The sequence below is a fragment of the Cricetulus griseus genome (assembly GCF_003668045.3).
Source record: "Cricetulus griseus strain 17A/GY chromosome 1 unlocalized genomic scaffold, alternate assembly CriGri-PICRH-1.0 chr1_1, whole genome shotgun sequence".
In the NCBI taxonomy this organism is placed as follows: domain Eukaryota; kingdom Metazoa; phylum Chordata; class Mammalia; order Rodentia; family Cricetidae; genus Cricetulus; species Cricetulus griseus.
In genome coordinates this window covers 43427170-43443570 of record NW_023276807.1, presented here as the reverse complement: position 1 = coordinate 43443570, position 16401 = coordinate 43427170, and the positions used below count along the sequence as shown (strand labels likewise).

General features: G+C 35.1%; 1 non-coding gene across 1 annotated transcript; it reads right to left on the bottom strand.

The window, feature by feature from the left end:
* Nucleotides 1–2935: 2935 nt before the first annotated feature.
* On the bottom strand, nt 2936–3102 carry LOC113832810. Its single transcript, XR_003480284.1, has one exon. It is a non-coding gene; the product is annotated as a U1 spliceosomal RNA (small nuclear RNA).
* Nucleotides 3103–16401: the final 13299 nt, after the last annotated feature.

Below are 16401 nucleotides of genomic sequence, written 5' to 3'. Positions count from 1 at the left end.
CAGAGATAGTGAAGCTGTTATTACTTGTCTGCATTACTATTGCCAGGATAATACAATCTGGAGAATGCTTAAACCTTTAAAGCAACCCAGCTCCATGCAACAGATATTCTAGGAAGTGAACATATCAATTTACTCTATAAAAGTAAATTTTCTTTCAAATACATTCTTTCAGTGGTTCCCAGTTTCAAGAAAGAGCTTAATAGACTTCAATTCACTTTACTAAGGTTAATACAAGTTCAGAATTCCTAATCCAAATCCCTTGAGGAGAATGGCTTTTAAATTTTAAGATTTGCATATTTTAGAAAGTTAATCCTGTACAAATGTCATGTATGTAAGTTATACCCCAGGGTCTGGGGTAGCACCCAATAATCATATATTTATGCAGTGAATAATAGAATCATTCACTGGAATAGAAGAAATGGAGAGGAAGACTAGCAAAATGTCAAATCAGAATAAATTTCATCGGCATAACTTATCCAAAATGTATTGCAACGTTTAGGACCTAAAAAGCTTTTATATATTGGAATTACATACCTATTATAGTACAAGCTCATGCAAAGGGGATGTGAAATTTCTCCACTTCCCATTTATAAATCAACAGAAAAGTAATGCGATGTCAAAAACGTTGACAGGAACTCCATGCAAAAAAAGAGCACTCTCATGTCAAGTCATAATAGAGGTGGCTTAAAAGCCTCATTTGGGGTAAAAATATGAGATAGGCTTAAACTACTTCAATGTACAGTTAATTAATATAAGATTATTTTATATCAAGGTTTGGCTATGTGTCTAGAAAATATAGTGGTTTTTAGATATAATGATAAGTAAAAATAACTGTCTAATGTTGGGGTATACCACATTGAGAGCACAATCCACTATAACTTGTGCTTTTCAAGTCTATTTAATGGTATTTGAATCTTGTTTCACCTGTAATTGAGACTTCCAAAAAAGATTAGACAAGATAGAGGTAAAATCAGGCCTAGATTACACACAAAGCCCAGCATCATTGTAGACAAGCAAGAAAAACAAAGGATTGGAAGACGAGGGACAGGATTGAAATATTCTTATAAAACTGCACACTCAAATGGTCTGTAATGTAGAACCTGCTTGTCTGGATGAACGGGAGATGTCATGAAGAAATTTCCCAAGAGTTCTAACTTAATAATGTTATCTTCCATGGAATCAGAGCAATGAAAAGAGGCAACAATTGCATGGGGTGTTTATGCAGGAAGGATAAAAGCACAGCTGATAATGAAAACAATTTTGAGCATAATAAATTTGAGATTATTACATGACCAAATGAAAACACACACAAAAACATTAGCTACAATACTTGAAAGAGAAAAAGGAAGACTTCTTGATTAGTGATGGGAATGTGTTGTCAAAAGGATATAGATATTAAAGAGAGCAGAGGAAGGAAGTAAATAAGAAGCAAAGCATACTTGGAAGAAGGGGACTTGTTTTTAGGAGAAAATTTAAATATACACATCTGGCTTGGGTACCGAAGTATGAGATTGTTTTAAAACCATGAGATTGTTAGTGAAAAGTTACTAACTACTAATAGAAAAGTGAACAACAACTCTCAACTGGGTTTCATACAGGCAGATCACTAGTGGGCATGGTGCAATACTTTCATGGCATAATGTGGAAGAAAGCAGATTGTATGTATCACAGAAAGAGGAATGTATATTGTGTAGACAAGAAGAAAGGGTGGTAACTGTTTCCTGGAAGAACACCACATGAGCATATGAGTTTGTTTCATTAAAGAACCAGCAGGGTAAGATTGAAAATATAGGGAAGTCCTGAAAAGGAAGAATAGTGAACCTAGAATTCAGTGAGAAAAATGGCCTCAAATAGAGAGCAGAAGGAGTCTTCTACCACTTGAACAAAAGAGAATCAGAAAGGGATGAGGGCTGATTCAAAGAAGTTGATGTTTTTAGGTTGCAAATCCTTCCTCATTTGTGGCATCTATCTCACAAATAAAATAACTAGACTAGATAAAATAGCAGTGTGAGGTTTGAGGGCAAGAGATAATGGCAAAGACACCAGAGCAAATGGGAGCAAATGATCTGGAAAATTGAGGAAAATTTCAGTTGTGTGTTTTCAATAAAGGGGCAAGATGGACTTGTAATTGTCCATCAGGGTAGATTCACACAATTTTAAATATTTTATTCATGCTGGGTGGTGGTGCATGCCTTTAATCCCAGCACTTGGGAGGCAGAAGCAGGCTATTCTCTGTGAGTTTGAGGCCAGTCTCATATACAGAGCAATTACCAGGACAGGCTCTAATGCTACACAGAAACACTATCATGAAAAAATAATGAGATTCAAAAGGCAAAAATATTTACTCAGTGTTACCATAGAGTGTGAATAAAGATAATGATTATGTAAATGAGAATACACAGAAGATGGCTGGATGTTTAAACCAGAGAAGATAAGGAAGATTCACACTGATTTATATAGATTTTTAATTTAATAAAATGATGTGAAGTATAATAGTGAAGAAGACAGAAGTTACCATGATTTGAATAAGACAGTAAGTAAGACTATGCTGTATTACAGCATCCTCTTTCTCCTTCACCAGGGCTAGCAAGCTGAATGCTCTAGATAGAATATAATATTTAGTATATAATATATGTATATATTATACATGTATATACATTTATGTATATGTGCCTATGTATTTATATATATCATTTATTTACTAACCTTGCTGAAATGCAAACTTTTCTATGAGTTATCTATTTTTACATTGGTGAAAAAATATAAATGTTTTAGCAGAGAGTAAATCCAAAATAAATATTTGTTCAATGATTACTGAATCATCTGATCAAAGGTGTGACTTTGATGGTTGTATGGATTAATTAATGCTGAAGTTATGGACTGTGGGACTTAAGTCAATCTGAGTCAAAACCTGAATTTTTTTCCTGTTTTAATTTAGGGGAAAAGGCAGACATAGTTCCCCATTTCTACAGATTATTTTGTTAGATTTCCTGCATTTGTAAAAAATCATAAGGGTCATTAGTGCATCTCTAGTTCAATAGAAGGCTCTTATCCTTGGGAAACTGCCTTCACGATCATGGTATCTCTCTGCCAAGTATGTGAATATTTTTATATTCTTGTATCATTGCTTCACACATAGTAAATGAGAAAATGACAGCATAGTTGTAAATGCTTAATTAGAAGTGAAGAACTCTGAGATTGCTCTATTACCTATAGAAGGAGAGCACAGAGAAGGTCCACAAGATATGAAAACACTGTTTCACCTAAGACTTAGGAGTTAAAGGTAATGTAATTTTGAATGTATCCCCCACATCATGGCTCCCATTTGCCACAATGATACACTGCTTGCCTTTGTGTGAACTCATTTAGATGATGATGCTGTTTTGCACATCATCTGGGAAAGCACAATGCACCATTTGGCAAATGATTCCAGAATTCTAGAACTACTGAAGGAAATGTGGACAGTAGGTACGTCAGGTGGAAGGCATACCACTGTCAAATGTCACCATAGAGAATCAGAAAATTGGTAGATTGTAGAACTTCTTGCTTCTAGGAGGAGGTATGTGCCTTAGCTTTGACACACTGTCATACACTAAATTCTCTGCATCTTTTGTTCTAAAATACCCTTAAAGGATATAAAGAAATAATCCTGTTCTTAAAAGTTTTTAATTCATTCCTTATTAGTAAGAAGGAAACATAGAGTTCCTCTTCCACTGAATGATTGTACAAGACAACTTAATTTCACAACTTCCTGAGCCAAACACTTTTCCCTCACATATGCCCATCTATGTTGTGGTTGCAGAGAACAAGTAACAAATCCAAATCCACCATAGGTGATCTTGTTTCAAGTTACTGTTTTCCAAATGTGTGTTTACTCAGAAGACTCTAGAGATTTTTAACTGGCTTTGAGATCTTCCACATGAAAATATAAGATGTATTTTTACTCCAGACAGTTTAAAGTACAATAAGTCTGTAAACCACCAACTTAGAAAAGCAATACAAAGACAATGTGTTTATAATCAATGTTGATAAGACTTGAACACATAATTGGAGGAAATCATGGAGTTAGTCTTGTCTAGATTCCTTGAGAGGCATGCATCATGGGCTTTTCAGGTTAGAGTCCATGACTTCGGGGGCACTGTGTGCCTTTCAGTTTCTGAGAAATGGAGACACTCATTCAGGCAGCGAAGAATTCAGGTCACCTTGTATTTCTCTGTGTGCTCCAGAAGTCACAGAAGCATATTGAAGTTGGCTGGATGATTAGTTTCAGACATTAATCTTGTATACCCTGTCTAGCTCGCTAACATCATAAGATCGTGGTAACTTCCACTGTATTGATTCTGGCCATTGCCTTCCTATTCTGTTTTGGATAAAGGTATAAAAAAATCTGATTTCTTGGAATAAACTTATCCCATTCTCAGGTTTGATGTAATACCTCCAACCCATGCCTGGTTAAGAGTCATTTTTCATCAGCCATATCAGATAACCCTGGCTCGGTAAGTAAGCCCTACTGCTTACACGTGATCATTGTGTTTCTTTGAAATGAATTTAGTTTTTGTCAATTGATTATGCAACAAGTAAGTTAAATTAAGACAAAGAGTTTTTTTTGTTCTGACAAATATTCTTTCTGACACCCCAAAATTTGTTTAAAATATTTCTACTAAATGAAATCAATTTGATAACTTTTACCTACATATTTTCCCAAATTAGTTATTTAGTTTTTATGTTTGAAAAGAGTATTTAATTAATTAGAAGTAACATTAGGTAAGAAAAGGGGCTAAATTATAGATTGATTTAGATATTGACATTTTAATGTTTTAATGATATCTAAAGATTCATATAAAGATTATGTTTAACTCACTCTAGACATTTTATACCTTAAATTATTCAATCTATTCATGCTCTCCTAAGCTTGACTGAAGATATGTGTTCAGTCTCCATCTGCATACCTGGACTTTGATGGCATAGAAACAATATAAAACAACAACATAGACTCAAATTTACTTTCAAAAATGCTGGCATCATCAGAAATGGCTATGTAGCCTGCTAAATGTAATGATGGGAAGGTATCCAGGCTTGCAGTTCCTTTATTAAATAGTCTTCTTTGAAAACTCAAAACTTGAAACGACAGTACCATTTGACATGCCAAACTGGATGATGGAGTTTACAAAGGGTCAGACTCCTAAATGAAAGCATATGTTGTATGTGGTGTATGTGTGTGTTTATGTGTATGTGTGTTTATGTGTTTTTGTATATTATGTATGTATATGAACAACACTGAATAGATTATATGTGAGTATGTGTGCATATAACAATAATAATTAAAGAAAAAAGGGCTAAAAATTGAGAAGAGTTGAGGTGGAGGATGTGGTAGGAGTTGGAAGAAGGAAAGAGCAGACAGAACTAATATAAATATAGTATTCATAGTTGAAAGTCTCAAGAAATAATTACACAAAACGACCTAAATGAAAAGAAATTAGAGTAAACTTAAGCATAATTTAGAAAGTGTAAAATAAAACAGAACTTAGAAATTGGTCTTAGAAATGTTTTAAGATATATTATTAAGTATCATCCCACTTAATTTGTCTTAAAGTTTAAATTTGTCTTTGAGTGTTTTAAAAATATTTTTCAACCTTTATGATTATACATGAAATAAAAACCCCATTGTGGGAGCTAGAGGAAGACTCATTCAATGAAATGCTTGCCATCCAAGCATGGCACACTGCTTTCAGATATCCAGGATCCAAATATAAATCTAGGTGTAGCAATGAGTGACTGTCTTTTGCAATTTCAGCACTGGGGAGGGGGAGACAAAAGGATTTCTGAAATTTGCTGACTGGCCAATCTACCTGAATCAGTGAGTTCAGTGAAAGTCTCTTTCCCAAAATATGAATTAGAAATGCTGAGGAAGGCACCAGTGGTGGTTTGAATGAAAATGGCTCCCATAGGCGAGTAGGGAGTAGTACTATTAGGAGATGGAGGAAACTTGAGGTTTCAGAAGCTCTAGCTAAACCCAGTGGCTTGCCCTCTTCCTGCTGCTTTCGCATCCTGATATAGAACTCTCAGCTACTTCTGTAGCACCACGACTGCCTGTGTGCTAGCCATGCTTCATGCCATGATATTAATAGACTAAACCTCTAAATGTAAGCCAGTCCCATTTAAATGTCTTTCTTTACAAGAGTTGCCATGATCACAGAGTCTCTTCCCAGCAGCAGAAACTAAGACAACATCAAACATTGACTTCTGGTCTCCTTACACACATGCACATGCCTGCGCATGCGCACACATGCGCACACAATTCCCACAAGGCACTTGGTCTATTATTTTTTTCTAAATCTAGGTAGAGAAATTATCCTGACAAACACAGTTCCTTAGGTAAATGATGACCTTTAAGTTAAAACAAAATTGTGGAAATCACAAGTCATGAGGTTTGGGGTGTGATTTTATGTAAATATATTTTTTATTATAGGGTCTTTTTTAGAATAGGATCTTAAATTAGTCACTTATCTTTAAAGCTTAGATTCTTGCAACTTATAATGGACAGTAGTATTTTAATTGTTTACGAGTTATTACAGTCAAGTAAAATGTATACATTATTCTACAACAATCATCTTTATGTAAACCTATGCATATTTTGTACCAATTCATATTCTCATAAAGGATATTTCTAAAACTATTTTATGCTAGATTTTTTTGCATGTCAAGAGCAGTTCTTAGTATATATTCTACCAATTTCTAATGTATTACAAATAATTAAATAAGCTTAAAATGCTAACAGGCGTCGATGAGGCATGCCTTTAATCCCAGCACTCAGGAGCAGAGGTAGGCAGATCTCTGTGAGTTCGAGGCCAGACTGGTCTACAGAGCGAGTGCCAGGATAGGCTCCAAAGCTAAACAGAGAAACACTGTCTCAAAACAACAACAAAAATCAATAGGCCAACTTACATGTAGCAATTACAATACTGATTTTATTTTTTTAAATGATAGATCTGTTGTTTTTAGAAAGACACTGAATTTTCATTGCTCTGTTTATTGTTGATAACTGCTACTGTTTATAGAGACTTTTGCCAATTTGAGATACACAACGCTACAGCAGGTTCCCTAGGAATTTGGGGCATTGTCTGAGCCATAGCATTTATGAGGGAAATGTCAGTATTCCTCATGGTGTGTGGTCTCCTAATGAGATGTGCCACTTGTGGATGGTTAATCCTGTATCCTTGCTCATAATAGTTAGTTTTTAACCTATACACAAAATCAGTATCCTCCATAGCTCTAGAGTGTTTTATATAGAATGTTTGCATTAATTATGAGGAAATCTTTACTCACCATAAGCTAGAGTGGATATTGAATATCTGTCTCACTGGGGATCAATACTGCACAGAAGGGCAGAAGGGAAAGAACATAAGATTTTGAGTTAAAAACTGCAGATTACATCCCCCAAAAGGTCCTTCATCTGAGTCATATCAAGAAAGGCAATACCTGCTCTGCTCATCTGTTCTCTAAGCTTAGGAAAGTAAGCTTTAGACTTTATAAGTTCCTTCCAAGCCTAACTATGGAAGGCTTTCTAGATAGGTTTTATATACAAGTTTTATTTAAATTAGAAACAGTCTTATTTTACATATTAATCCCTGTTCCCTCTCCCTCCCCTCCACCCATAACCCCCACCAATCTCCCATCCCATCCCTCATCCATTCCCCAGGGAGGGTGAGGACTTCCATGAGGGATCATCAAAATCTGTCAAGTCATTTGGGGTAGGGCCTAGGCCCTCCCTTGTGTGTCTAGATAGTTTTTTTTTCCTCTGGAAAGAAGCATTCTGTTAAACTCTGAAAGCACCCCCCCTCTTTCCGTGTGTGTGTGTGTGTGTGTGTGTGTGTGTGTGTGTGTGTGTGTGTATTAAATTCACTCTCAGAATATGACAAAGATTCTGAGTTGGCACTGGTGGCTTTTAGAAAGTAATGTTATTTAGGTAATGTACTAAAAAGGATGCGTTTCTTTCATTAGAATGTGCCATGGGAATAAAAAGAGAAGCTTTTTGAAAGGTTATATGCTGTGTGATTAGAACAGCTTTTTAAAGTATTTCACGGGGAAAGGGGAAATATAAATGTCCTCTTTCTTATGAAAAGAAGTAATGTACAAATTGGCTTAGGTACTTAATTATCATGTTCATGTACCTTGAAAATTTACTAGTCAAATGAACACATACTGCTAAAATATAGAGAAAGAATTTAGTATCTGCATCTATACTTGGGTTCCAAAATGAATAAATATATGAATGCTTAAAAACCTGTTATTCTAATATGTATTGAATGTATTATATTGTAAAGTTCTTCCATTAAATAGAAGCAATAAGATAACATTTTTTCTTGGGACTTTGATAAAGGAACAAATTTTTATACCTATTACATAATCTAAAAGTTACCACTTGTCTTTCCCAGAGCAATAAACACATAGTTCTGTATAATGTGACCAGACTGTTGCCCTCTTTTTAATCTATACTCACTAGGTTTTTATAGTGTGAATAAGAAATCTTCCCCATGGGCGAATATTTTTTGTTCACCAGTTAGGGGTGTTGTTTGGGGGAACTGTATGATTTTTGGAGGGTCTTAGTTGGCAGACATGGGTCTTCTGAAGCTGTGGTCATACACAGGATCAAAGTGTATTTCCTATATAATTCAGGTCATATATGTATTTGATTTCTAACACCTCATGGAAAATATCACCATCTTTTAATACAAATATTTCCATCTTTTAGAGACTCATATTTCCACAGATTAAGTATATGGCTTTTGTTTTGTTTCTCACATCTCACCAGGAATTATCCCTATATTTGAAATAACTCTGAGGTCTCAGGAGTATGTAACACTGCTTATTGCAAATGCCTTCCTATGTTAACCTCACTACAAGTGATTCAGGAAGAAAACTGAAGGTGAGGAATTGGCTGTGAAAGTCTCAGATTTTAGCTCAATTTCTTAATCATAATATAAGATAAACAATACAAGCCCCTGGTATTAAATGACCATTTGAATGTCTTCTTTGTGGGGAAATGTCTGAAAATATGGATAATATCACAAGCATATATGCAATCATGCATTCTTTCAATTATAATTGTATTGAAAAGACAGGCATGGTTGATGGAGGGGTCCTTCTTAGAACTCAAAGCAAAGGTTTAGTAAGTACAATTATTTAATTGATTGTGGTACCTCAATGCTAGAATAATGTGCCATACTGAAAGCTAAACTAAATAAATAATAAACAGGGCTGATGAATGGCTCAGTAGAAACAGGTGTGTGCTGCCAATCCGGAAGACATGAGTTTGATCCCAAGAAACAGAGAGTGAAAGAACCAACTTTCTGTAAGTTGCTATCCTCTAACTTCCAGCCATGTACCATGCATGGCATTGTTCCCATATATAAACATGCATACAAACACATGTGCAAATACAAATAAAAATAAAAATCCATTAATAAATAAATACAGGGGGAAGTATGCAGGCTTAGTGGGTAAAAGCCTTGCTTCACAAGCCTGAGTTCAATACTTGGAAACTACATAGTGGTGGAGAGAGGACTGACTCCAGAAACCTGCCCTCTGGCCCCGTGTGTTCTTTGGCATATGCTCCCTCCTCATCTTCTACACACACAATACTGCGCTTTTCTAAGTTTTGAAATAGTGAAATAAATAAACACTGGAAAATTCCTCTCAAAAGTAGTAAAACATTGCAATTATTTCATGATATTATTTTACCTATAGGCCTAAAACAGAAATGTGTGTGTGTGTCTGTGTGTGTGTGTGTGTGTGTGTGTGTGTGTGTGTGTGTGTGTAATTTTAGTCGTGACTGTTTTCCTTAAAACTTAAGGAGATTGTGGCATGAGGCTGAGGATTTAAATTTACCCTTCTTATTGCTTAAAAAATATTACTGTAAAATATGGTAGCTTCATTAGTGTCTTATAATCAGTTGGCAGTTGGTTTTATTCCTGCTACTCAGAGTGCTGGAGAAGAAATATCTAACAATTTGTAAGCAATTTTCTTAACAGAAATTGAAAATACTGAGATTGTATGAATGGGTGTTTATTTAGTCACAGCTGCAGGTTAATAGCACAAAGCTACAGGCACCTTTTAAAAATATGTATCATCCAGAATGAAGCAGTCTAGGAACAGAGTCAAGGCAGAAGAGAAGTCCACCATTGTCAAGACCAATAGGAAGAGGAATCCACCTGAGCTTAGCCACGGCACCTTTGAAAAGCCTTGAACCCTTCTCAGCATGCACATTCAGGAGCCCGTCAAGGGTCCTTACCCACTGCAGAAGAAGGGTGAGAAGAAAACTGGCATCTCCTGAACCTTCAATTCTTTGTGATATTCTGTGTTCTAAGTTTCAGATTTTGTTACACTTTAGCCTCTGGGGTATTTGTCATTGATGTTTTACAGGCTGACACATAGGAAATGGAATACATTTATTTATTAACTTACTTTTAGTTACTTGAGGCAGGGTCTCTCTCTCTCTCTCTCTCTCTCTCTCTCTCTCTCTCTCTCTCTCTCTCTCTCTCTCCATAGCTCTGAATATTCTGGGACTATCTAAATAGACCAGGCTAGCCTGGAATCACAAAGAGCTGCCTATTCTGAGGCCTCTGCCTGCGTCATTACCTCAAGATTACCAAGACCAAAGGAATGATCCAACAAAATGGTGGAATCAAGTTTTTTCCTCTACAACTCAGATTCATTATTCTGAAAATCTGCTTTGTTTCAGTTATAGGACATCAATCCCTTACCTCATAGGAGGTATGCTTTTGCTATCCAAGGAATTTTGTGCATATGTGGTAAAATGTTACCATTGCATTTCTACTTATAAGAAATATAGCATCAGAATTTTACTGAGGGGTTGCATTCAACCTGCCATTAGATTTTCATGATGTATCTCTTTTCACAATATCTAATCCGCAACTATAGTGTTGGCCCAATATTCTCCAATCCAAAAGGGCTATTTATGCTCCAGAGTTACCCATCTAGAAAACATTCACAAGGCCAGCGGGAAAAGATCCTGTATCCAATGATCCTCACAGGGACATCTTTGGGTACAAGGGAAAGATGGAAAGCAATAGCTTAGGGAGATCTCTGGTTTTATATCTCTGTGTGTGCTGCTTTACCTACAGATTTGGGCACTGCTGTGAGACCACTGTGCTTCACTTAGCACCTTATGATCAATATAAAGACATTTGGATTGATATTTTCTAACTTGGATATTATTATTTTAATATGTATGCTAGCAAACTAATTGACTTGTAGAAATACTGTTTATTAAACAAATCTCAGGAAATATTTTTCATATTAAAGCAATTACCAAAATGCTAGAAAAAATATCATTCTACAAAAGATAGAAATTCAAAAGATCAGTAAGGAACACTAATTCTGAAATGAAAGTGCCCATTTTGTTTTAATTTTAATGTGTTATCCTTACATATGTATGGAATTTTTAAAATATTTATTAACTGTTTTATGTGCACAAGCAGTTTGCCTGCATATGTTTCTATGAACCACATATATGTACAATACCAGCAAAGGCCTGAAGAGGGAGTTGGATCCTCTGAAACTGGAGTTATAGATGGTTATTAGGAGCCACGTGGTTGATGGGACCTGATCTGGGCCCTCTGAAAGAACAGCACATGCTCCTAATTACTGAACCATCTCTCCTATTCCCCAAGTATGAACAATTTTGCTAGTTAAAAAGAAATAATTTTAAGTAAAAAGCTGACACCTCTTAACTGTGTAGCTTTCATCAAATATCAAGCAATTGTTGTGTTGTGTCAATGAGTCTGTCTGTAAAGTAGAAATACTTACATTCAACTCTTAATGTTATCAAGATTAAACTAAGTGAAATGTATAAAGCATAGGTCACATTGACCATAATCTTAAAACAAATGGTATGTGCACTTTTAGTATTCAATAAAAGTAAGCTTCATATCCATGTAGAATAATAGGTTTTAGACAGATATTAAATGGTGTTTGTTTTATTCCTTAATACTTAAAAATATTAGGTGTTATATCCACTTACCATGACACTTTCTAGACAGATCTATAGCTTGTTTTCACTCTAACAACTTAATTTAAGTAATATGCACTCTTTAGAATTGAATATTGTTGCAGCAGTGCTTCTAAGAAGCATTTATTCCCCCAACATTCATAGAACCATCTGTTATAAGAAAAGCAGACATAAATATAACATCACTCTCCCATTTCCTCTTTCCCCCGCATTATTTTCATGTGGTACCATCATCAAGGGTGGGTGCAAAGAGTTACTTTTAGAAGGAGATCAGATCCCTGGGAAACTACTCCATACCTTTTGTGGTTGGTTCTTTGTATTTGAAATTGCTTAGGTAATGAAGAATTTGGGCATCTTTTAGAGTGTAAATGCATACTTCCATGAAATCAGACTTTTCTCCAGCCACTTGACAATCTATTGTATCTGTCAGCCATTTGTGATCTCTCCTTCAGGTCCCCGATGCTCCTCAGCATTCATATTTTCTCAGATCTTGTGCCTCTCATCATCGGAGCTACAGTTCCAAACCTCTTGACCATGACTCAATTTGACTCAATATTTTCTTAGTTCAGAAAGCCTCTGTTGGTGGTGATGATCACTCCTTCTTTATTTTTCATACCATAATTGACTCTGCATGACGTAAGGGTGCCATAAGCCATAGCTGCAGGATTGCCTATTAAACCACAAGGAGTGATGAATTGGAAACTAAGCCTCCATAAGTTGTTTTTGTTCACTTTTGCCCCCTCATCTTCAGAAACCCAAACAATTATCAGAATAGAAGGTTAAAACTCTGTATGTTGATGAAAATGGGGCACTGGGTTTGACGAGAATGACTGTACCTTCACTATCAATTTTAGTATCAAGAGAAAAATGACTAATACCAAAGGTCAGAAGACTCCAATGATTTCTGATTTATCATCAAACAATGCGATTTCCTGATCCACTGATCCATGAAAACGAGATGGATTTGTGTTCATGACCTTGTTTGATTATTTTCTGCCCATGAAGTCCTACAGAAGTTTTGAAACTTGAGGATGCATGTAACACTTTGACTCCATCTCCTGTTAATCATGAAGCTTCTTCTATAGGACCCAGAGTGTCAGTCTTCATGTAATCTTCCACTTCACCAAAATGTGTATGAATTATACATGTATGATCACAAAGAGTACCTCTGCCAACATTAGTATATTTCTTAAATGCACATGAACATATTTATGAGCTGCTCAGAGACAAGGACCAACTTTTATCTTACTGCTGCTTTATTGGACTTATTTGGGATTCATCCTGATCATAAATATATTAACAGCTCAGCCATTTACTCATGTTAGTATATGCAATTTATTTTAAGTATTTTACCCTAAGTAGTGAAAGTAAGTACATTAAAGTGATACCTTCCAGGTCAAGGGCTGACATACATTTTTAGCATTAATATATTATGATTAAATCATAAGCATTTGGCTCAAGAAGTATTTTGGTAACAACTAAACAAGCAATTACACAAGTATCTTCATAACACTGAAGATTATTACAGTATGTATTTCTGTGTTAAAAGTTGCTTAACCTTTTTGTCAAAACAAATTGTTACCCTTCTTAATTTGTTGCCATAGTAATTTTTTATTGTACTACATATTTTTTAAAACTAAAAGTTAAAATCAAATAATATTTGCAATTATGGATCTTTAGCCTACAAAGAATTATCTCACGTAGCATAATATTCCAAAGTTTACAGACTCAGTGAATCAAATGTAAATATTTTATATTAAGTGATTTTGTGTGAGATGAATAAAATTACACTTATAGCTAATTTAGTTTGTGATATATGTCAGTTTTATGGAGTTGATCAAATTGAGATTTCAGAGACTATTTGCCAAGAATGTAAAATTTTTCAGTATTCCATCATCAGATGAGTCACCCAGCAAAGTAATTGGGGTTGGTAACCAAGAGCTGCTAACCACAACTGAGGTTTGTATAAGTAGCAAAATCATATCTATACATATTGGTATTCTCCAAAGAACATGCAGAGGGTAAAGCAGTGTGTGTACCAGAGAGAAGTTTAACTTAAAGCAAATTCATTAGATGAATGATAATTTGTTGTTTTCCAAAGGCCTGTCATTTTCTCTTTCTACAGTTTATCTCACTTACTGGCCAGGGGGAGAGAGAATGTATCACGTAAGAGAACCTGTAACTCAGAATTTTCACTATGAACTTCTCTAAGCCAACATTTTCAATCATCTACTAGAAGATAAATTCCTACCCATGCAACATAGTTGTTCTAGTAATTGCGACATAGTGAGACCCTGTATAATAAAGAAAATTAATGTTTGCATTCTTTTTAATCAAACGAGGGAGACAGAGAGAGAAAATGAGAGAAAGAGAGAGCTCTCAGACTCATGAAAGAAGCTTCTTGGTCATGGTTGTCTTGGCCATGGTGTCTTATCACAGCAATAGGAAAATCACTAAGACAGCAATAACATACTAATGACTTATATGTGGCTGGGTCAGGGTCAGTAGCAATGTGTAAAGTCTGGAAGACATTCTCTTTTAATTCTATGATACTCTGATCATAAATATTTTATCACTTGATCTCTGAAATATCCATGCACAGAAATACAAGAAGTTTCAACAATTCTCACAAAGCTTTAAAAACAAAACCCTATGTATATTTCAACCTTTCTGCTTCAAATCTGATTCTGTTGATGTATTTGAATATTTTCTTCCCCAAGTTAACTGCTTCCACTCCTGGATTATAACATGCTTATTGTCACCTAACTGATTTCAAAATACTGCTTTTTTGATTTTTTGTCTTTTCTGAATGAGTGTCATAATTTGTTTAATTCTACTTTTAAAATATTAGGGGGATTTCACTGTGTTTTAGAGCAAATATATATTTAATTTGTAGTAATTTGACAACTCTACTGAAACCAGAAGGAATTTGTTTCTGTTGAACTTTTTAGACATGTTTATGTTAGTCATTTTACAGTTCTGATGGTTTTATAGAGTTCATGATTTTCTTTCTTTTCATTAAATTTTACCCATTTCCTAATAAAATCTTGATTAGTCTAGTGAATGAAATTTATGTTTGATCTTGCTTTTTAATTAATTTTGCTATACTGGGGAAAATTATTATTTAACATGTTTTAATATAGTATTTTCTCACCTTCTGAAGTTCTTCATTTTTATAGTGAATTAATTCAAGATTTTCTACTTAGATAATTTTAATATAAACATAATTTTGTCATCTCTTTTTATTTATTTTTGTCACAATGCATTATGTCCATCATCTAGTTAAGTGGTATGTTATTATTAGTACAATTCCCTATTTATGCTTCCAATAAAAAGTAAAAAATATCAGACTAGTATGTCTAAGTCACTCTGGGTTCCTAGTACATGGTCTTTACCAAGGTAGATACAATTCCTTTTTTTTTTTTGAGACAGAGTTTCTCTGTGTAGCTTTGGAGCCTATCCTGGCACTTGCTCTGGAGACCAGGCTGGCCTTGAACTCACAGAGATCCGCCTGCCTCTGCCTCCTGAGTGCGCCACCAATGCCTTTTATAATTTAGGTTTTTATCATAATTTCTTTCATACTGCATTGTTAAAGAGTGTTTCAGGTTAATTTGCACAGTTTATCAATTTAATTTTCAGCTGCATTCAATTTGTCATTCTGATGTTTTAAATTTTTTCTTAAATTTCATGCTATTGATTAATATGCAAGAAATGTCCATTCTTTTTATAGCAATTCAGATTTACTTTTTAAAGATGAGACTGACTTTAGAATTTCAGTAAGCATTCTAATTAATGCTGTTTACTTGACTATATTCCTTTTTTCTTCATATCTCTTTTTCTCTTTTACTGAATTCAAAGACACTTAAATCATCAGTTTTCTCTAAATACTAGCAAATTTTGATTAGTGTTATTTTTGAGTAAAATGTTACAATGATAACTATTTCCTCAGACTACATAAATTGGTTTCTCTAGAATTGATGCATGGTTTTATTACAGAAATTGCTTAATTGTTTTTCCCAGCAGCAACAGAATATATTTTCTTCATCCTTCATTGTAGAGAGCTGCAGAAAACCGCACCCAAAAGATGGCGCTGGTTTCCGCCTTCCGCCAGCCCGACGGCGAGCGCTCTCTGTGGTAAACAACTCCAAATATGGTAGAGGTCATGTATCCTCTTAATTCTGCTTGGAGACAACCTATCCTGGCGTGCCACGTAGGGTTAGGTGATTGGTAGATGTAGACTATATCAGGCCCCGTCTCCCTCGGCCCGGGGCCCGCCGCCATTATACACTGTACAAAGCAAAGAGGTTCCCGATTAAACTGTGTTTGAAGAAGATTCCTCGGTGTGGCGTCTTTCTTGCTGGTCAAGGGTG